General features: G+C 33.2%; 1 long non-coding RNA gene and 1 pseudogene across 8 annotated transcripts in view; both read right to left on the bottom strand.

The window, feature by feature from the left end:
• The window catches only part of LOC145293206 (uncharacterized), a 1,032,236-nt gene that overhangs the window by 254,414 nt on the left and 762,983 nt on the right, over positions 1–14,839 (bottom strand). The gene's annotated exons all lie outside the window — the stretch shown is intronic.
• On the bottom strand, positions 14,318–14,450 carry LOC145293489 (U2 spliceosomal RNA; annotated as a pseudogene).

Here is a 14,839-nt window from a genome sequence, read left to right as displayed (position 1 = left end):
TGTGATCCTCGCTTTAAAGTACTGTTGCTGGCTTATGTTTGTACCATTTATCTGTGCGTTCGATATGCAGTTGTTTGCGTAATTCCCAGTGTACTGCCCTCTCCACTTGGTCATGTCTGTTCTTGTATTCCTTTTGAGCCAGTTTGCTGTATTCGCTTATTATATGGTTTATCATTTCGTCTCTTTGTCTACAGAGTTTGCATTTGCTGTTTTCTTGTGTTTTGTCGATAATTGCTTTGATGTGGTAGGTTCTTATTGAGTTATCTTGCGCTGCAGTTATTAGGAAATCAGTTTTCCGGTTTACGTGTCCTTTATGCATCCATGTTCAAGTGTTTTCGTTATTCTTATCTGTTGTCATTCTTATGAATCTTCCATGTAGTTGTTTCTCTTCCCATTTTTCTTTTCTCGTTTTATCCTTTGTCTCTGTTTTCTGTTTTGTTGATTTTTTTTTACTGTCTCTCGCTGCTATGATTATCATTTCAGTGTTCTGCATTTTTCTAGTTCTTTTTTGGTTGGTTGGTTTTGTTTTACGGCATATCAACTCTTTTCGGGTTATTTAATGCCGAATTCAAAGATTTTGAAGAAAATTTTTTTTAATAGAATATATTTGTTGTTTTCACGTCTGTTTCTATTTAACCCATAGTTGGGACCCTAACAGGTACTACCACTCCGGGTCAGAGTGAACCTGGGAGCAATGGTAATTAAAGGGTGGCTCCACACTCCCCCAAAGCCCACCAGCTGGGGCCTCACCACTGGATATAGTTTAAGGTCATATCCAGGACCCCCATCGAGGAACTTTTACCCTCTGCAGGGGGGGGGGCAATCGGCGTATTCTAATGCCCCACCGACAGGGCCTCTTTTTTTGGTGTCATTCACACAGTCTTCTAAATAAACCAGTCCTCTCCCGCCGCCTTTCCTTTTCACGTGGAGTCAGTCAGTCAGTCAGTCAGTCAGTCAGTCAGTCAGTCAGTCGTCGTCGTCGTCGTCGTCGTCGTCGTCGTCGTCGTCGTCGTCGTCGTCGTCGTCGTCGTCATCATCATCATCATCATCATCATCATCATCATCATCATCATTATCATTATTATTATTATTATTATTATTATTATTATTATTATTATTATTATTGGCGGCTCATAAGGAATTTTCACACAGGTCATCAAAGATCTCATTCAAAACAGCCTGTGGGGTTTCCATGAAACTTAGTAATAGCAAGGACAGAGGCTGAAGCCTAGTTGATAGTGCGGGATTAATTAGCTTAGCGACTCTCTTTTGAACGCTGTCCAGCACCAGCAGTGAGAGATTAGTGGCAGATGCGCCAGCCTAAATATGATAATAATACTCCATATATGGGCGAATAGTGGCCTTGTAAAGATACAGGATACTTTCAAGCGTAAGTAACTTTCTAGCAAGTTAGCTGTGAGAATGTAATAGTCATGGTTGATGACGCATGATTTATTTCCAAATGCTATTTCTGGCATATGTTCCCAGAACTTGCTACTTCATTCACTATTCAACTTTTTCTGCAAGTGATGGAAAACTTCAGAAACCGTCGCCAACTCTATATAGCGTATCACCACTTGAACATGTAAATAAAAAAAGAATCAAATGAACAGTTCCGGTAATTCATTGTTTAAACGGCAATTAAATTAATTTATTAAAAATATTATTCCTTTTTCCTTTTGCCAACATTGCAAAAGTGGGATGCAAATTTGCAGGTGCCTATTTAGAAATTAACTTATTAAAAAAAATAGAAAACTATTCATGATGTACGTACTCCTCACGGAACGGAAATGCCATATTCCAAAAATCCGGTAAACTAATGAAGTAGGTTTTTTTTTAAACTAAGGAAATCCAAATTTACGGTTTTAGCGATTTTAATACTAAATAGTAGCCATTATAAGGCTAATTTTGATCTCGATAGTAAGAATTGATTTGTTCCCCCATTATTTATATATAACCGATGAAAAGACTACGTCTCGCTGAGTAACAAAATTTTATTTTCCTAGTTAAAAATGTACGTGATCAATTTACGTATTTTTCGAATATGACATCATCGTTCTGTGACGAGTAAAGGTTTTTCTGTGTTTTTTTTTAATCAAGTGTAATTCTAAATAAGCAGTAATTTGCAACACGTCATACTTATTGTAACATTCGTATAATCTAAAACGATGTTGGTACTAATATTAGTCTTATGCAAATGGAACCTGCACTTACCAACAGATATATAGCAATCTGTTACGAGACATTTTTCTAAACATGTAGAAACAGAAAATGATTGCACAATTGGTCAATTAGACACAGTCAAGCAGAAGGTCGGATAAGAGACGAAGAGACGATACGATACGAGTATGGTTCGCCAATCGGAACCACTAAGCCAGCAGAGAGCATTAATCAGACGTCAATATGGTAGATGAAGATAATTAGTTTCTTCCTCAATCCTACATATATTTGTATCTTTATTTATATATAAAGCTACTTTGTCTCTGTGTGTGTATCTATTTGAGTTCGTTTCCTATGGACCCAGAAACGGCTGGGCTAATCGTTTTTGAAATTTCACACGTTCAAAATGAATGTTTCTGTTTAGAGCAGATTTGAGCCATGATACTTGACCTTTGCATTTTAAACTTTAATTCAAGCCATTATATAATTTGAAGAAAAAAAAATGAAATCAACAGTAGATTATTTACAGTCCAATGTAGACTACAACGTATTGTGGACTAAGTTACTGCGGGGAGGCATTTGAAGCTTCCTCCCGGTTCACCCGCAGTGGGTTTCCAATTAGAACAAGTAATCAATCGGTTTCACTTAAAAATCGATGATTTCACTGATTTCGACGACAATAACCTATTGGAAGTGTGAAAGATTCGTTAATCATCATTCAATTTCGGGCAACGTTCCATCTCTCTTTAAGTATGAATAAAAAACGTATCTCATTCATTTTGTCTTTGTAAATGTCTATGTTCAAACTTATACCTGATGTTATGTTACATATGCAAAACATATACAAACATCGCCATATATAATGGAACCATAATCCTGTTCAAAGTATATACCACTCGCAGAATTGCAAACGTCATGCCACCTAGGCAAAACATGTCATAAAAACATCGTCATATGTAATGGAAGCACATCTGGACAGAAGCTGCTTAGTGCGCCCTACCCGACCCTGATAGAGTTCAAAACCGGCTTCGAAACCTAGTAGGTGATGCCTTTTCTCTTCCCTGCAGCCTCTTTCCCACAGAAAATACGTTACGAGTCTCTCTCTACCCTATCGTTATTTTCATGAGACGTGCTCGTCTGAGCTCCAATGAATGCCCCCCTAGCCAAACTTTCACAAAAAACACTCGACTATCTACAACCGCTATAAACAATTTTCCCTACTCTCTATTTGTACCTAAATCTAAACGCGGATTCCATGAACAAAACTTCTTTACTAGAGTTGGCCTCTTGTGGAACACTGTTTCCACGGCCTGCTTCCCGACCGACTACAATATGGTCGCCTTCAAGTCCAATGTAAACAAGTTTTTGTTGAGCCGTCCCCTTAAATAATCCAATTCTAGGCAATCTACACCATTATCTCATGCTACACTACCACCTTACATTCATTAACTCTTATCCTCAAGTGGCCTTCGGTCCTTGATAAGTGATTACTCCTTTCTAAAAAAAGCACAATCCCTTTCAAAATACACATCTTTCTAATATTATTCTGTTATGCGAGATAATAGGTAAAATTATAAAGAATATGTACGTGCCTAAAATCATGGTAAAACGAAACTTCCAAGGGCAGAGTTTCATTCAAAGAACCTTCTAATTTGTGTTACACATTACCATGTTACTGCATCCCGACTGACTACAATATATTATTTCTCATGTACAATCTTGTCGAGCCGTCCTCAAATAACCATAGCACGCAGATTTTTACCGATCGTTAAATGCCGTTTATTGTCCAACTTAACATTTGTCTTCGAGTGAGTTTTGTATTTTTGTAAGTGGTAACACACTTGCAAGCAATTCAAACTTCCAAATTAAGATAACTTTACTGCATCCCGGGCATCGCCGGATAAGTACAGCGGGTGACTGATTTTTTTTTATTTTTGTTTTAAAGAAAATCAATAATTCATTTGCTTTTATTGATAAGTACAGGTTCGGTTTGGTAACTTTTGAACATGTCAGGTATGTTGATAACAATAGACAGTTCGTTTATTGTTCGTTTCTGTTTTGACAAATACTGTTTTCCTCTGTTTTGGCAAATATCTCTTTTGTCTGCACGTTATTTCATTAAAAGACAACTTCCGAAGGAAATTTACGTTTCGCTTAACGCTCCTTTATGTTTTGGTAAACGCTATTCTAAAATTGGTATTTGTTTCAGAACGTCTTTCATTTAGATGCGAAAAAAAAAAAAAGAAAAAAAAAAAAGACAATCTAACAAATGAGTGTTATATTCTTTGTTATTCTACGTTTTGGTAACTAATTCCGTTTTAGTAAATGGATACTTCTTGAATTAAATTTGTACTCAGAGGAAAATTGAAGCTGAATTCGTTTTCTGTTTTCCCCTTAAGGTTGATCAGTGCAGTTTTGCTCTCATTACTGTTCAGATGTACCATATATACGTGCATTTGTAACAGATCCACTGATGCTGGGTATGTGGCAGTAGTCATATGCAAATGACCAAGCCGGGTACGCGATGTACACAGATAAAAAAAGGGCACAAGTGTTCGCAGAAGCAGGTATTCGAGACGTGTTCGAGACAATTGAAAGCGACAGGAAAAGATGTGACCTAAGCATGGCCAGAAAAAGGCAGAGTACAACGTGTTCGACTTGAAAAAGTCTTGTTAAAAACACTGGAGTATAAGAATACTTTTGAATAAGATGCAAGGCGTTATTCTGGAAGTACCTGTAAATAAATGTCTGTTTTTCCAACTGAAAAATAAAGTAAGTCGTTTCATCCACTCTAGGATTCGTCAGGCTTAAGAGATGATGAAACGCCGAATATTCAGTGTCGCTTAATCACCAGATATATTTTATAAATTGCTATATATATATATATATATATATATATATAAATGAGAAAGCTATGTTCAAATTTCATTTTTGCTTTTATTAATAAACAAAACAACGCGTTGATGATTTAGTTATTTGTACATGTTTCAATGCAACAAAAGTAGTTTTCCGTAAATATATGACAAAGGATAAAACGAAGAATTCACAACTTCATACTGGAGTTAAATCGGCAATCAACTGAGACGAAAAAAAAAAAAAAGGAAATTTCCGTTCAAGAAAAGAAGCAAACACACACGGATAAAGTATTGACCTCCATATTTTAAGATGGGAAAAGTATTTTGTTTATTAAGAAATAAGACCATAAGCAGCGAATATCATGTTATTGACACGTTTGAAAGAATCATTAAAAAGGCCACAAACAGAGAAGAAAAACGGCTCATTCACAGAGATATTCACCGCGTGACAAGTCCACTGAGATATTGGTAAAATGACACACACATGTCTATATGTAGGTATATATATTAATGTATATATATATATATATATATATTAATATATATATATATATATTAATATATATATATTAATATATATATATATACATATTAATATATATATACTCTTTCTCTCTTTAACACACACACACACACACACACACACACATATATATATATATATATATATATATATATATATATATAAGGAGATTACCTAATATGCATTTATCTCAATATTTTTACTGTTTTTTTTTTAAACTTTAATATTATTACTTGATTCAATTAATTCCGCCGACCCTTGGAAAGTTGTCTCCCATTATATCCGCATTGGTTGCCTCCCTACATATTAATTATCGTTCCATTTTTCGATCGCCTACATACACATGACCGTATACATACACAGATACACACGGATATATCAGCATGGCTAGCTATGACAGGATTCGAACTACATGTCTGTTTACAATTATCATATATATATTGCCTTACTTTATATATATATATACATATATATATATATATATATATATATATATATATATAACATACAAAATATCAACTCTCAATATTTTGTGGAGCCATTATCATTATCCACAACTAAATTTAACATCATCGCCATGGAGTTTACCAGAGCTTCACATGAAGCCACTTGAATTCTCTTCCACTCTCCAATTACGACGTCGCGGAATTGCCGGACATTTGAGACTTTGCGCATTTCGACCTTCTACTTGGATTCAAGTCTGCTTTCAAGTCCATCACCTTTACCCGTAGCCTCTTCAGTAAAGCAATGGTTGTCTTGAATGTGTGTTTTGGGTCATTGCTCTTCGACAGTTTCATATATATATATATATATATATATATATATATATATATATATATATATATATATATATATATATATACAAAAGCTGTTAAAGGAAACAGATTCAAATAGGGGAACGACTAAAATAAAATCAAACTATCTGAAAGAAAAAAAAAATGGGCGAACGACTGAAATAAATCTATCGTTATGAGAGGAAACGCCTTAATTCTGCTTTAGAACCCTCATTCGGCTTTGAAAAGTAAAGGGGGAACCCAATCGGCTGACTTTACCCCTTATTTATTTAACTTTTTTAGCAATAATAAAGTTTTGTACCCCCCCCCCCAATAATAACTACAAATATGGCCATTAAAAGCTAAATCCCTGCCAACAAAAGGGAGTCCACCCCTTACGAAAAGTTGTCAATATTAACATACAACATGTCAACTCTCAATATTTTGTGAGGCCATGAAGTCTCAAATTGGTGTGCATGCCTCTTCTAAAGGCAATACACAAAAAAGCCCGAAAACAGTTTGCTGGAGACATGTCAACAAAGCCCATAGATTACTGGAACCGTGTCCTATGGTCTGATGAGACGAAATTTTATTTGTTTGGTTCTGATGACCTTAAGCATGTGTTGCGGCGATTAGGCGAAGAATACAAAGTGTGTCATGCTTTCAGTCAAGCATGGTGGATAGAATATCATAGTCTGGGGCTGCATGAGTGCTGCAGGTATTGGAGAGTTACATTTCATTAGTTACATTTTCAATAATTGAGGGAAACATCAATTCCAACATGTACTGTAAAATACTGCAGCAGAGCATGACACTCTCCCTCCAGAAACTGAGTCGAAGAGCAATGACCCAAAACACGCATTCAAGACAACCACTGCTTTACTGAAAAGGCTACGGGTAAAGGTGATGGACTTGAAAGCAGACTTGAACCCAAGTAGAAGGTGGAAATGCGCATGTCTCAAATATCTGTCAATTCCGCGGTGTCGTAATTGGAGAGTGGAAGCGCATTCAAGTGGCTTAAACTCCATGGCGAGGATGTTAAATTTAGTTGTGGATAATGATAATGGCCCCACAAAATATTGAGAGTTGACATTTTGTATGTTATATATATATATATATATATATATATATATATATATATATATATATATATATATATACCCTTTGATATTTGAAAAAGTGTGAGTGTGAGGGAAGATTTACTCGCCCGCAAATATTTTTACTCGTCTGACTGACTTTATGTCTTTGTTTCAGTCAATAATAGTAAATAATTTTACAACAATTTAAGAAATTAGCGTTTGTATAATCTAGCAAGAAAATATTTGTTTAACTCTTGTAAATCAACTATTTTATGACTACAAACATTTCAGTAAATATTCAACAAAACGTTGAAATACAACACTATTTTTTTACATATTATTTTTCCATAGAAATAAGAATCATTTCTTCGGATGCTTGACGGAACGATGCGTTTTTGTCTTTCAAATGTTAATTTTTACTTTTGTAAGCATGAAGTGTATGTAGTCGAGGAATTTTTTTCCAAATGAATTTTAAAATCAGAGAGCTAAATGAAGGCGACATTTTGACTACACGCCGAATGTATAAATTTGACCTTTTGTTGACCTTTAGCGTGACCACTCTTTTTGCAATAGGATATTCCAACAGTCTCACGGCTAGCGATGAAAGAATTCACAAATGATGAGACATAGGTCATTCTAAGTCACCGCATATTTGAAGGTCGTAAACTAAATGAGTTTTTCCCGTTTCTTTATTTTATCAACTTCGCTCCAAGAAATTTTCAATCGACTGTGGCTACCGGTCGTGTAAAGTCACAAAGGCTCTCTCTCTCTCTCTCTCTCTCTCTATATATATATATATATATATATATATATATATATACACTATTACATAAAAGAAAGTTTATGTGTATACGTCTGGACTCGAAAACGGTTGGGCTGATTTTTATTTCACACGTATATATGTGTTAGTGTGTTTGTGTGTATGTTTGTGTTTGTTTGTATATATATATGTGTGTATATATATCATATATATGTGTGTGTGTGTGTGTGTGCATTACCGCTTTTGAATACCAATAAACGCAGATCTATAAATATCTGCATTTACCGAAATCATTAGCACACTTTTATACCTTTCGTTCCATTGTTCTTTAACAGTGTATTGATGCAACCATTTTTCCATTGAAGCCTCTGAGAACGAACGCGTTCTTATTTTCTCTCGATGAGGAACGTCTGTTTTTTTTCTCTAACAAATAAAAACGCACCCACTTGCAAAATCCATTCGGACGCCTATCGGAGCCGTCGCCGCCGCGCCGTATTGCAATGTGCACAATAGCAATTTATAAGCTTCATTGTTCGTCTTGCAAAAAAAAAAAAAAAAAAAAAAAAAAAAAAAAAATCGATCGCTGACACCGATACGTCTTAATATGATGGATATTTAATGCATGTCTGTAACCGAAGCTACGTTGCTTTACTTAAAAAGATCTCATATTCTCAAAATATTTCCGTTACATGAAACATTCAGCTTACTATTTTAATGCTAACAATGTAAATCTAAGATACATATCATCAGAAATAGACTGCTGAAAATACGCATATATATATACATATATATATATATATATATATATATACGTATATATATATATATATATATATATATATATATATACGTATATATATATATATATGCGTTATTTTCAGCAGTCTATTTCTGATGATATGTATCTCAGATTTACATTGTTAGCTTTAAAATAAAATAAATAAAAATAATATATATATATATATGCATACGTATATATATATATATATATATATATATATATATATATATATATATATAGGAAAACAATAAGAACGGAAATCTAAGATGCATATCAGAAATAGACTAACGAAAATAACGTATATATATATATATATATATATATATATATATATATATATATATATATATATATATGCATACGTATATATATATATATATATATATATATATATATATGATTAGTTTTTTTGGAAAAAGAATTCCAGCAGAGTGCTCAATTAAAAGGAAAATCCAAATTTTAAGAGCGTACTTATATTTTGTGTACAGAAAGTTGTTAGTTGAGACAGGTCATTGGTACCGTCGGTTTCAAGCCCGATAATAAGGCCCGTTTAAGGTATCCTTATCGAGCTCTCTTCAGCCAATATTCGTCTATCTTATAACCGGAAGTGTGGAGTATATATACCTCGCGAATCCACGTTCAAATCTCGTTTTGTTTAATCCCCCCCTTTTTTTTATTTATTTTTTTTTTTATCTATCTATCTATCTATCTATCTATATATATATATATATATATATATATATATATCGGGTAATGTAATACCTAATTTTCAACTTTGAATTATTTAAATTTAAGATCTAATTTCGAAAAAATGTTTTTTTTATATGAATCGATTTTAATTTGAACCCCCTTTAATTTTAAAATCTCTTTCCTTATGTATAAAAACTTCAAAATCTGTATTGGTATCGGTTAAAAACTTAAAAATTCGTTTAATTATATCGAACATTTAAAAATTTCCAAAAATACGTTTAAAGTTTAAAAAAAATATATTTTTAATTATATCGAATCACGTTTAAAAATTTCGAAATACGTTTAAAAATTATTTTTTAAAAACCCAAATCTTTCAAGGTTTGGGGAAGTGAGTATTTATCTATCCTAAGTGATTTCCCTAGTTTATTAACATTATTATATTTTTCTATAGTTTTAAATTCGAAATAGATTATAAATTACATTTATAAAATATAATTTTATATATATATATATATATATATATATGACATTAATTAAAAATCTATAATATAATTGCGATTAAAATCCAAGTTTACCGACTAATTATTTATGTATTTACAATTTTTTTTCCTTATATATATATATATATATATAAAAACAACATCTAAGTGTTGTTCTTTTCATTGATCCAATTTATTAGGAGCCCCTTCCTTCTATGTATGCAACTTTTCAAAGCTTCACTCCTCACATTTAAACATTTTATTTTTGGGTCATGAATGGACCGGAGGATGTAGTATTTCTCTGCGTTACAGAGTGAGCATTGACTTAATTCCGGGACGTATGCTGGTCTATGCTCTATTTTTCTCCATTTTATGGAAAAGGGTGTATTTTTTTCTTTAAGCTCCCACACGCGGGTAGCTAATGCTGTATTCATCCTTGTTTTAGCTCTAAAGGAGCTCATATGTGCATAATATCTTTGTTTAAATTGGCCTTTTGTCATACCTATATATATTTCCGGTATATTTGTGGATTGTTCCGTTACTGTGGCCTCATAGACAAGGGATTCAGCTTTACAATTACCCTCCAATGGACAGCTATTTTTGGTCCTGCAAGAGCAGCCTGCGTTATCTATCTTTTTTGGTTCTTTGGATATTATCGACTTTATTGATGGAGCTGTCGAGTAACTAACTTTCACTGTGTTTCTATTAAAAAGTTTATGTAGTCTATGTGTTCTTGGAAAATGTTTGTCTAGAAGGCTAAGAAAACAATGCCCTACTCTAGTTTTAGTGTTCAATGAAAACGGAGGTAAGAACCAGATTATTTTCCGTTTCCTCTTTCGTTTTACATTTTCTTTATTCTGGGTTTGTTGAAATTTTATGTTTTCATTGAACCCACTTTGATGCAGTGCGTCATTATAATATGGTGCTGCTTTCTCGAACACTTCAGCGTTCGAAGAAAGCCGTGAAATCCTTTGGCTAATGTTCGCTACCATATTTTTAAACACTGTGGGTGGGTGGCATGAACCCTTATTTATATACATGAGTTTTTCATTTAGTTTGTGAAAGGGTTTGTGTATTTTCTTCTCGAGATCTAGAGTGGCATCTAAAAAATCTACTCTATCTAAATTTGTCTGTATTATTATTTTAAAGCCTAGTTCCTTAAAAAATTCAGTTAGGTCTTTTCTAAGCCTGTCTAGTGCACATCCATTGTAGTCACGCGATAGGCAAAGTCCATCATCTCTATATAATCCAAAAAAGTGATCTGGGAATTTATATTTCATGGTCTCCAGTAGAAAAAGTCCAACCAGATCGCAGATATCCGCACTGTCATACGCCCCCATCGCGACGTCAAAGGGGTCTTCGGGGTTTGATTTTTTGACCCACGTTTTATCGTCAAAAAATAAAAGGGTCTGTCGAGCTTGCATGATTGTTTCCTTATCGACCTCACTTATCTTTCTATATTTTGATGCGAAGATCAACGATTTTTCTAGGATTTCCTTAGTGATTGAAGGGTAAAAATCGACGATATCCAGTTGTGTAAACTTACATTTGTGTGGTTCAGTTATGTTTTTAAACCAGTCCAGTACCGCGCTAGTGTCTGCCCACAAATTAAGATTTGATTTTCTTTTTATCTCTTTTACTATTTCTCTAAGTATAGACTTGCTAGCTAGACCGATTTCGCTTTTAGCCGGGTTATCGGGTTTGAAACCGACGGTACCAATGACCTGTCTCAACTAACAACTTTCTGTACACAATATATATATATATATATATATATATATATATATATATATATATATATATATATATATAGGAAAACAATAAGAACGGAAATCTAAGATACATATCATCAGAAATAGACTGATGAAAATAACGCATTAAGGATCCACCAATTAAATGTTTGTATACCTTATTGAATAAATGAACCATTCTATATTTACCAATATATAGTTTTTGTGACTTCATTTTCCATTCTTATTGTTTTCCTATATAAGCTCCAATGAAACTTGTTGAGCTTTATATTATCCCCATATGTCTCCTCTTATAGGATTGAAGTTACTCCCTTCTTTCAACTCACTAATCTCTCTCTTTCTCTCTCTCTCTCTCTCTCTCTCTCTCTCTCTCTCTCTCTATATATATATATATATGCATAGATGTGGCTTCCTTCAGTCTTGACAGACTATGGATACCCACCGTACAATCTCCAACCACACCTCTCCTGAGTCGATATTATTGAATATCAGTGGCAAGTGGAGGTTAAAGACGATTGGAAACCAAGGTAAGCGGAAAGCACACACAGCGCCTAGAATTCAAAAATGGTCACCCATCTGGTACTAGCCAGACCCAAGGTTTCTTAACTTCGGTGATCTGACCTGAACTGGTGTGTCAACGTGATTATGTCGTACGTATACGTAGATACATATATGTATGCATACATATATGCATAAATATACATATGCATACATATAAACATACATATACATACACAATTACAGAAATAAAAAGGAACAAACTGAGTTATATGTTCATCAACGTTTCGTCGCCATTTCGATACTTCCTCTGGATGAAATTAAGAAATAAAGACGAAACGTTGATGAACACATTACTCGGTGTTTTCCTTCATTTTTCTCTATTTTGTCGGAATACTATTTCATTTGTTCTCATCACATGCATATATATATTACATACATACATATACATACATATATATATCCATATATATACCTACAACTATATACATACATATATATACATGCATACATACACACACATGTATATATATATATTATATACATACATATACATACATATATATATCCATATATATACCTACAACTATATACATACATATATATATACATGCATACATACACACACATGTATATATATATATATATATATATATATATATATATATATATATATATTATATAAGCAGGAAACCCCGGGAATTTCCGGGATTTAATAAGAATAAACGAATGTTTCACTCTACCATGCTTTTATTGTCATCGAAATCTATGAAATTGCCAATTTTTGATCTAATAAACTAATTGTCCGCTCTGGTTAGACACTCTTAACCCGCAGTGTACAAAGAGGAAAATTCATATGCTTTCCCGTAGGTATGTAGTCCACAATGCATTGTCGTCTACATTGCACTGTAGATAATGTACTGTTCATTTTGTAAAATTATCTGTAAATAATGGCTTTTAAATCAATAGTCAAGTATTAAGTATTCAAGTGTACTAAAAATAGATACATTCATTTCGAACGCGCCTGTGTCTCATTAAAAACCAACTGTTGATTTTCTGAAATTATTTTTTACATAATCACTTGAATTAAAATTGAACGCACCATGGTTCACTTGTGCTCTAAAACGAAACATTCATTTCGTGCGCGCCCCTGTCTAATAAAAGAATCTTCAATTTATTTTATAGGCTGAGCATTTCTGCTTGTGCGGTAATAAAACTTCCCAAATGCACTTGTGATGTTACGTTTTTTAAAAGTTTAAACTATAGTGAAACTCAGACTTACTTATTAGATCGGATTTTTCCGATTATCGATTATGGGTACACAGTAGACACAGTCCGATAAAAGAAAAAAAAAACACTCCAAGACACACCAAGTTTCATCGTGTAAAATTTTCAAAAAAATCGTTCGAGCAGTTTTTCGAGTTCATATAAAACTCTCTCTTACTCACACACACACACACACACACACACACACACACACACACACACACACACACACACACACACACACACACACACACTCACGCTGCTCTTACATATAAGTGGTTTGCCATACTTATAGGTAAATGTGCACTGAATAGATACCATAATACTTGAAGTTAAATTCACATGTTGATATATCTTTAAATTTAAACGTGAAAAAAACAAGCAAAAAAACAATTGGGACGCTGAAAACGTACACAGTAAAACAATACGTTTTATTGTGGCGTTGATTATTTGTTTATGTACGCATGCGCAACTGAAAGTCGTAAACCGGATGTTGGATCATTTGAGTTTTATAATTATATAGATTTACAAGAATTTTTTGTTCAAAAGGAATGCGTTCTTTTTATCAGAGAAACTATATTAGCAATTGAATATTATAGCAAAGTAATGAATTTGCTGGTACTGGTATTAATTAATGGTACCTATTTACTATGCCTCCCCACGGGACAGAGTTAGACACCAGGGTCGTTTTTTAACGTGGAGAAAAGGTACAAAAATAAAAATTGTCTCAGTCGTGAAGGATTTCTCCTCCACCGAAAGAGAACAAGAAATGGAAGTGTAGCATCTGAAGAACAGATACTACACTTTGATCTTGACCAAAAGGCCAAGAAAAAATATATGCCAAAATTGTAGTTATTGTAAAGAGTTCATGAAATAGAGAAAATAAAAGAGAAATGAAAAAAACATCGAATGAAAGGATATGCAGTGGTTAGGTATTTCCAAAGTCGAAATAATCACAAGAATCAATGTTCTCATAAGAAATAGTAGTATTTGTAATATTGATAAAAGATCTAAATTAAAAATCCATAATGTGCGTGATCAAAATCCACTATAGGTAGAAAGGTTATTTCAAACCGTTAAAGTTTTTTTTGCCATTTTTTTTTTGCATATATGATTCTTTTTTCAATTTACGCCAGTACAAATCTATTCATTTGCTAATATCCTGTCGAACAATAAATTCTTATAAATTATAATTTACAGTCTTATATATATATATATATATAT

Source organism: Euprymna scolopes, chromosome 14 (assembly GCF_053919585.1).
Source record: "Euprymna scolopes isolate OS-2025 chromosome 14, ASM5391958v1, whole genome shotgun sequence".
Classification (NCBI taxonomy): Eukaryota; Metazoa; Mollusca; class Cephalopoda; order Sepiida; family Sepiolidae; genus Euprymna; species Euprymna scolopes.
The sequence above is the reverse complement of the archived record's forward strand: the minus strand, read 5'-3'. Positions and strand labels throughout refer to the sequence as shown.